General features: G+C 43.6%; 1 long non-coding RNA gene across 1 annotated transcript; it reads left to right on the top strand.

Annotated features, from left to right (window-relative positions):
* The first annotated feature begins 3,499 nt into the window (after nt 1-3,499).
* On the top strand, nt 3,500-7,267 carry LOC140456812 (uncharacterized). The gene is made up of 3 exons (XR_011953147.1): nt 3,500-3,556; nt 5,008-5,090; nt 7,166-7,267. It is a non-coding gene; the product is annotated as an uncharacterized lncRNA (long non-coding RNA).
* Nucleotides 7,268-7,846: the final 579 nt, after the last annotated feature.

Here is a 7,846-nt window from a genome sequence, read left to right as displayed (position 1 = left end):
TTCTAAGTAATCAGTTTTTAAAAATAAATACAGATACATTTAATAACTATATTGGAGTACAGTCAAATTTCTTACTGAACAGTGACGGATTGGACAGAGTCTGCACGGATTTAAGAGAGGGGAATCATACTTACCAAATTTACTGAAATAATCTACAGAGTCAAATATTAAAGAAAGAATTTGCAGGATATTTAGAAAAGCTTATCATTAAACATGGTAGACTGGGTTTTGTGAAAGAGAAACTATATTTGACAAATTTATGACAGTTCATTGAGGAGATAACAAGCAGGGCTGATAAAGGGCAATCCAATGATGTTCTGTATTTGGATTTTAAAAATGTAAATGATAAGGTGCTACATAAAAGTTAATTGCACAATTTAGGAGCTCATGGTATCAGCGTAATGTATTCGTATGGACTGAGGATTGGTTAACAACACTGGCTGTTGCTGAGTCCTCACTTCGAGTACTGTATACAATGTTAGCTCCCATATTTAATAAAGAATAAACTAACATCGGAGACCATTCAAGAAATATTCACTTAGCTGCTTTGAGGACGAAAGGGTTGACCTATCAAGAATAGATAAGCAGGAGTGATCTTATGGAAACAAGATTCTGAGGAGCTTGACATGGTAGATGTTGACTAGATCTTTTAGCACCAGTGAAGTCTCAAACCAGGGGACATTACATAAGGGAACATTCATTTTCGGAAAAGTAAAGAATTTTTTTTCTCAGTGAATGGCTAGAATTTTCTCGCCCAAAAAATTGTGTAAGTTAAATGTGGGAGGGGAATGGTTGGGTTATTCTTCGGAGGGTTGTTCTGGCTTGTTAGGCTGAAGGGCCTGTTTCCACAAAGTAGGGAATCTGTGATTCTATCTCAAATTATTTTAAAAGAGGGCAGATATACTTTTGAAATATTGAGCAGTTGAGGGCTATGCGGATCAAGCATAAAAGAGGTGTTGAGGTCTGGGTTGGCCAAGCCATGATCTGATCGAATGGGGGAACAAGCTGAAGGGATTGAGTGCCCTACTCCTGTTCCGATTCCTTGAGCCTCCGTTTCATGTTGTTTTTTGTTTCCAAAGAAGAGTGTGATATAATGTGCTAAAGATCTCAGATGTTGTGAAAAGCAGTGAAAATGGGATGTTTATGTACAGATTCAGATGGTATTGATTCATCAATCACAGCTATACAGTCACGAGTAGGAAGACAATTCCCTCCATGAATAAAGGAAATCTACTGCAGAGCTCACACAAAGGGAATTCTGACCCTCAGTAAACTCTCCCATCACATTCCCCAACGTATCAGTTAAGCAGGACGCACTGCGCATGCTCTAGCCAACAAAGTGACCCGCGGGTGATTGATGTCAGCTCCGGACCAATGAAAGGACTGTGGGCGGATCTGGAGGACCTAGCGTGATGGTGGTCCTCCAACCAATCAAAGTGAATGAAAGGCGGAGCTAAACTAAACCATGTGATCAACCTCACGCGCAGCGCAGAGTGGCTGTAATGAATGTCCCTGAAGTTATGGAGAGAAAGGATACGGTAAGGAAAGAAATAAACAGGGCAACGGGAGAAAAACTGTGTTGCTATGAGCGGAGAAATTTTACAAACAAATTGTGCTCGTCGTAAAACACATTTGAACGTCCCAGTCCCGTGTTTGCAGTAAATGGGGAATGGCCTCAGCGCGACTGCAGACCTGAGTGAGCGCCGCCATCTTTATTCGGGACAACGATTCACTGGACACGTGAGGAGCCGCCATCTTTCTAGGGGGCAAGATGCAGCCAGGCGCATGTGCAGCTTTTCTCTAGTTCAGAGTCGTTGGGATCATAGCAGCCAATACTGCTCTGATTCACCTCTGGGCTTCCTCATAACCACTTTGTCAATATCGAGTCTCGAACCATGGGTGTATTTTTGGTCTGTTTACTACTGTATTATTACTTTTATAGACCCTTTGTAAATGAGTTTTTCACTGCTGCCCAGCCCCTGACCATGTACTGCTCTATTATCAAATTACTTTTTTCTTGAATATTTTTGACAGTCAAGAATTCTTTTTTCCGACAAGCAAGTGTATTTTCCTTCCATTTCTGATTATTCAAATTCTGCACCATTTTCATTCCCTTTAATCCATTTTGCACTCCCTGAAACATCAACTGTGTTTCTCCTTCCACAGATACCAGTGATTAATGCCAAAGCCCTGATGCTTGTGGAGAGGGTGATGTTTGACTTTCTTGTACAGCTACACTTTGTGTGGTGAAGGTGCTCCCACAATGTGGTTGGGTAAGTGGCATTATAGATTGTTCATTCAGCAACAGTGATGATTTGAAAATAATGTCCAAATCAACAACAATTTGTATTTTTATTATGATGCTTATAATTTCACAAAAATGTTCTTGAGAACTTTAGACATAAGGCCAGAGATGGAGATATTAGGTCAGGTGACCAAAAGCATTGCCAAAAAGCAGGTTTTGAGGGATGTCTTAAAGGTGGAAAGCAGACCTGAGAGGTTTTGGCTGTTAATTTCAGACCATGCTGCTTCAGCAACTGTAGAAACAGCTACACAGGTGAAGTAATGAATTAACAAATGGTTGGGAGTCTCAAAGAAAATAGGTTGTCGAGGTCTCAAAGTGTGTGTGGTGCAGGGATTATTATAGTCAGGAATTAAATCAAGTGTGAGAATTTTAAATTGAGGGATATTGGCCAGGTGAGACTAGATTGGGTTGGGGTATCTGGTCGGCATGAATGGGTTGGACTGAAGGGTCTGTTTCCTTGCAGTACCTCTCTATGGCTGTATGCTGTTGATTATAATTAGGAGCCTTTTGATGAATCAACAAGCAGAGATTTAGACTTTCTTGATATTACAGGGAGGTTGAATGTGGGAAGCTGGCCCTGAGTGTGTTTGGATAATGAAGTCTGTAGATAACACACGATGGATGAGAGATTTCATAAATGAGCTGAGATGAGGGTGGAATCAGCTAGAATTAGTGATCTTGGAGTGGGACTGGGCTGTCACCCTCACCTCACCTCTGGGATTCAGCTGGTGGCCAGATTGTGAATCAGGGCGGTAACACAATCGAGAGCACTGGTGGAGCCTAAAATGAGTGTCACTCAGCTGACTGTTGCTGAGCAGTTGCTGCTTGGTAGCCCTGTTGATGACATCTTCCATCACTTTACTGCTGATCGAGTGTGGACTGATAGATGGAAATTGGCTGGGTTGGAATGCCCTCTGTTTTTGCGTTGAACATCCCTGGGCAATGTTCCACATTGTCGATAGGTGCCAGTGCTGGAGTGGTACGTGACTTGGTGGGTGGCAAGTTCTGGAGCACAAGCCATCAGTATTATTGCCAGAATATTTGCAGGGCCCGTAGCCTTTGCACTACTGAACCATTTCTTGACGTTATTCAAACTGAATCAAACTGGCTTAAAACTCACATCTGTGATGTTATAAACCACTGGAGAAGGCTGAGATGGATCATCCCACTTTGCACTTCTGGCTGAAGATTGCAGCAAATGCTGTCATCTTATCTGGTGCATGGATGTGTGAGGCCCCTCCATCAATAAGGGTGGGGATATCTGTGATGCTTCCTTCAGTGAGTTGTTTAATTATCCATCACCGTTCACAACTGGGTGTGGAAGAACTGCAGAGCTCCGATCTGTTCCATTGGATGTAGGATCACTTAGCTCTATCATTTGCTGCTGATGCTGTTTGATGTGCAAATAGACCTGTTTGATAGCTTCAACAGGTTGGCACTTCATTTTTAGGTCTGCCTGGTGCTGCTGATGGCATGCCCTCCTTTCCTGTCCATTGTGATGGGTGAGTGCAGGATTTACAAACCCATGAGATTACAGATTGTGCTGGAGAACAGTTATGCTGCTGTTGATGTCCCACAGTGCCTCATAGATACCCAGTTTGAGATCCTACATCTCTTCAAAGTCTGTCCCATTTAGAACGGTGATAGTGCCACTCAACGCAATGGAGGTTTTTCTCAACTTTAAGGCAAGACTTGTGACTCCAAAAGGAATGTGTGATGGTCGCTCGTACTGATACTGTCATGACCAGATGCATCTGCCGCTGGTCAATTTATAACAATGAGATCAAGTATGTTTTACACTCTTGTTGGTTCCCTCACCACCCACTGTAGACTCAGTTGAGCAGCTATATCCTTTCGGACCTGGCCAGCTCAGTCAGTAATTCTGTTGCAGAGTTAGTCTCGATTGTGGACATTGAAATCCTGTACCCAGAGTAAGTTTGACTCCATTTTATTGCCTCAGTGCTTCTTTCAAGTGTTGTTCAACATGAAGCAGAAGTGATTCATCAGCCAAGGGAGGACGGAACGTGATAATCAACAGAAGCCATGAGACTTCCTGGTCTCCGGAGCCAATGCTGAGTGCTCCGAGGGCAAATCCTCCCTCTCTGTACACCACTGTGCCAGCACCTCTGCCTGGTCTGTCCTGCCGGTGGGACAGGACATATCCAGAGATTTCAGGAGAAAGTGAAGACTGCAGATGCTGGAGATCAGAGTCAAGAGTCTGGTGCTGGAAAAGCACAGCAGGTCAGGCTGATGAAGGGCCTAGGCTCGAAACGTCGATTCTCCTTCTCCTCGGAATGCGCCTGACCTGTTGTGCTTTTCCAGCACCACACTCTCGGTATCTAGGGATGGTGATGGTGGTGTCTGGTCATTGTCTGTAAGGGATGATTCCGTGAGTATGACTATGTCAGGCTGTTCCTTGACTAGTCTGTGAGACAGCTCGCCACGTTTTGGCACCAAAAACCATATGTTAGTGAGGAGGATGTTGCACCATCAAGAGGGCTGATTCTGTGGTTGTAATTTCTGGTGCCTTGTTAGTTGCCAACTGGTCCATCCAGTTTCATTCCTGTATTGAGACTTTGCAGTGATTAATACAGTGAGTAGCTGGCTGGGCCGCTCTCAGGTTGGCAGGATTTGTTTCGCCATTGACAATGGTTTCATGGAGATCAGGAGATTCCTAATATGTTTTTTTTTCTTGAATTCAGATTCCACCATCTGCCAAGATGGGATTCGAACCAGGATTTCAGTCGTTTGTTTTAATATTCTGGATAAAACCTAAATACATCAGGTTTGTTCACTCATTTTAAATATCACTAACCCTGGTTTTGTTTCTTTGTAAAACACTGCCCATCATCCTGTCTCCTCCATCCTCCCCTCCAACAACGAGTGAGGATCACATGGAGTTTCTCTGTCACTAAGACTGAGATAATCCGATCTGCTGTTTCTCTCCCTCCCACTAGCCCACTGAGCCCAACTGCCTCACGTGGTGTTCCTGGTTTTTGTCCTAAACCTACATCTTTCTCCAGTCTCTTGTCAAGCCTTATCAGAGTTCACCTTGACCCTTTACCCTAATCTCGTTAAACTCACTTTCCAACTCTCTTTCCTCCGCTGCTGCCTCATCACTCCCCTTCGCCAATTTATAGATATTGTACCTTGTTCTGTCTGTTGGACTTTTCTGATTGTGTCCTTCTCTCCCATTCTGTGAAAAACTAATATTTGACCTCACCGTTGTTGGATAATCCTGCTCCATTTCCACTCTCCCTTTCCTTTCTGAATTCCTTGCATTTGCTGTCCCTTAACGATCTATCCTTGGTCTCTCCTGTATCTCTCGTACATAGTGCCAGGAGGTGATATCATCCAGAAACACTGTGTTAGGTTTGACATGTACACTGACGATGCCCAGCTCTCCCTCCCCATCATCCCTCTCCATTACTCCACTGTTACTCAGTTATCAAACTGCTTACCACGCTCCCACTACTCGATTAGCTGCAGTTTCCTCCAATGAACCATTGTCACGGTTAAACTTATTGCCTTACCTTTACCTTTCTGCTGAGCCCCTCCCTCCCACTGGGAACTCTGAGGCAGAATGACACTCTTCACAATATTGCTGTTATATCTGACCTCAAAATGACCTTTTGATCAGATATCCACACAATCGCAACATCAGGAATTCCAATCTCTTAAACGTTGCTTTTCTCCACCTCACCCCAGCTCCATTGCTACTGAAACCCCGTACCCGCGTCTGTGTCGCCTTAAACTTGAATCCAAAACAGAACCCTTGATTCCGTGACTAAAAATCTGGTTTCAGACTCCCCTCTCAGTATTTACCCTCAGACACATCCCCTCTGTACTTATCCTGCCAAACCCCTTACGAATCCCATCTGTCTCAATGAGATCACCTCTCTTTCTCCAAAATCCAGTGAGTAGAGTCCCAACCTTTTCAGTCTTTATTTGAAAGATAATCCCTCCAAATCATTGAATCTTCCCTGAAATGCCTCCAGTAAAGTCACACATTTCCTTCTCTAAAGGGACCAAAACTGCTCTCATTACTGCAGATATGGTGGTCTCACCAGCACTTCCATACGTTACTCTCAGGTAGAGACTCCAAACTCTAATACTGCAAACTTTTGAAACAAAACATTCGATTCCCCTTCGTGATTCCCTGTTGTAACTGTGTGGTAGCTTTCTGTGTTTCCTGAACAATTACCCCTGGTCCCTTTGTGGTGCAGCTTTCTGCAGTTTCCACCATTTAAATAGTACTTTGTTCTTTATTATCTCCTCCAAAATGATCAACTTCCCATTTTTCCCAAGTTACTCCCCATTTGGTAACTTGTTGCCCCCTTCTCCTGTGCATCTCTCTCTTTTCATAATCCTCTCCGGTTATGCCTTTTCTAGGAGATATCCCCCCTTCCCATTCTTCCAAACATTTACTGGGAGCAGTGGGCAATGGGAAGCAGACAGAGTTGCCATCTTTTTAGCGATATGCTTTGGAGTGATTGAGAGGATCTTCCAACCCATTGGTCAGGATGGAGACAACTTGCCCATCGTTAGGCATTAGCCTTTCACACCCATGTCTTATTGATGAGGCAGAGCGGCAGCACGGAATGCAAGAAAAGAAAGTAATTCTTGTTCCCCATATCTCACTGACGCTTGGATCATTTTCTCCAATGTGTCAAAGAACTGCTGTGTTCAGTCACATGAGATCTCAAGTTGGAATTTCCTAGAAACCCACAGATTTCCCTTTGAGTTGACTGCTGATGTCCTCAAGGGTAATATGTACAGTAATCCTGGGCCACGAGGAGGGGATGGTGTGGGTTTCTAACTTGAACTGATAGTGACAGATTTTATAAACTTGTATTACAGGATATTACAGGTGGACATTCAGATGGTAATCTCAGTTAATGTTTTGCCAAACTCTGATTGAATTACTCAGTATATCAGGATCTGGATATTCGCATTGTGTGTGAGTATTGTATTCCAGATCAATCCCATTTGCTGCTTAAAAATTCTCCTTGGAATCATCGCATTCTCTCAAAAGGTCTCCCCAAACCTTCAATGTGTCATGTAATCCTTTTATGATGACCTGATGAATGTAAGGTTTATTACTCGAATGTGTAATTTTTGTATAAGGATGTCTCAGAGAGGGAGCAGAATATTCTTAAAGGGGAGAATAACCATTTTGAAGGGAGGCTGTTGTTTATTGGTATCAATGACATAGGAATAGAAGAGTTCACATTGTTGGATCATTGGAATCTCTTGTGGGGTAGAATTGCCCTCCATCAGAAGGATGGATTGTACTGGCACTGGAAGGGAACAGTTGCTAGTGCTATTCAGGAGGCATTAAACCAGTGAAGGAATGTGGGTAAACCCAGAGAGAGAGTGAGGGAAGAGCTCAGTCTGAGGCTGGTACAGTTCAGACGTCAAACAGTCAAGGCAGGCAAAGGCATGGCAGAGAACGAGGTAGGACTGAGCAGTTACCCTGCATTTATTTCAATGCAGGAGGCCCGATAGGTCAGGCAGATGAGCTCAAGGCATAGTTTTGAA

This window comes from Chiloscyllium punctatum, chromosome 31 (assembly GCF_047496795.1).
Source record: "Chiloscyllium punctatum isolate Juve2018m chromosome 31, sChiPun1.3, whole genome shotgun sequence".
Classification (NCBI taxonomy): Eukaryota; Metazoa; Chordata; class Chondrichthyes; order Orectolobiformes; family Hemiscylliidae; genus Chiloscyllium; species Chiloscyllium punctatum.
The sequence above is the reverse complement of the archived record's forward strand: the minus strand, read 5'-3'. Positions and strand labels throughout refer to the sequence as shown.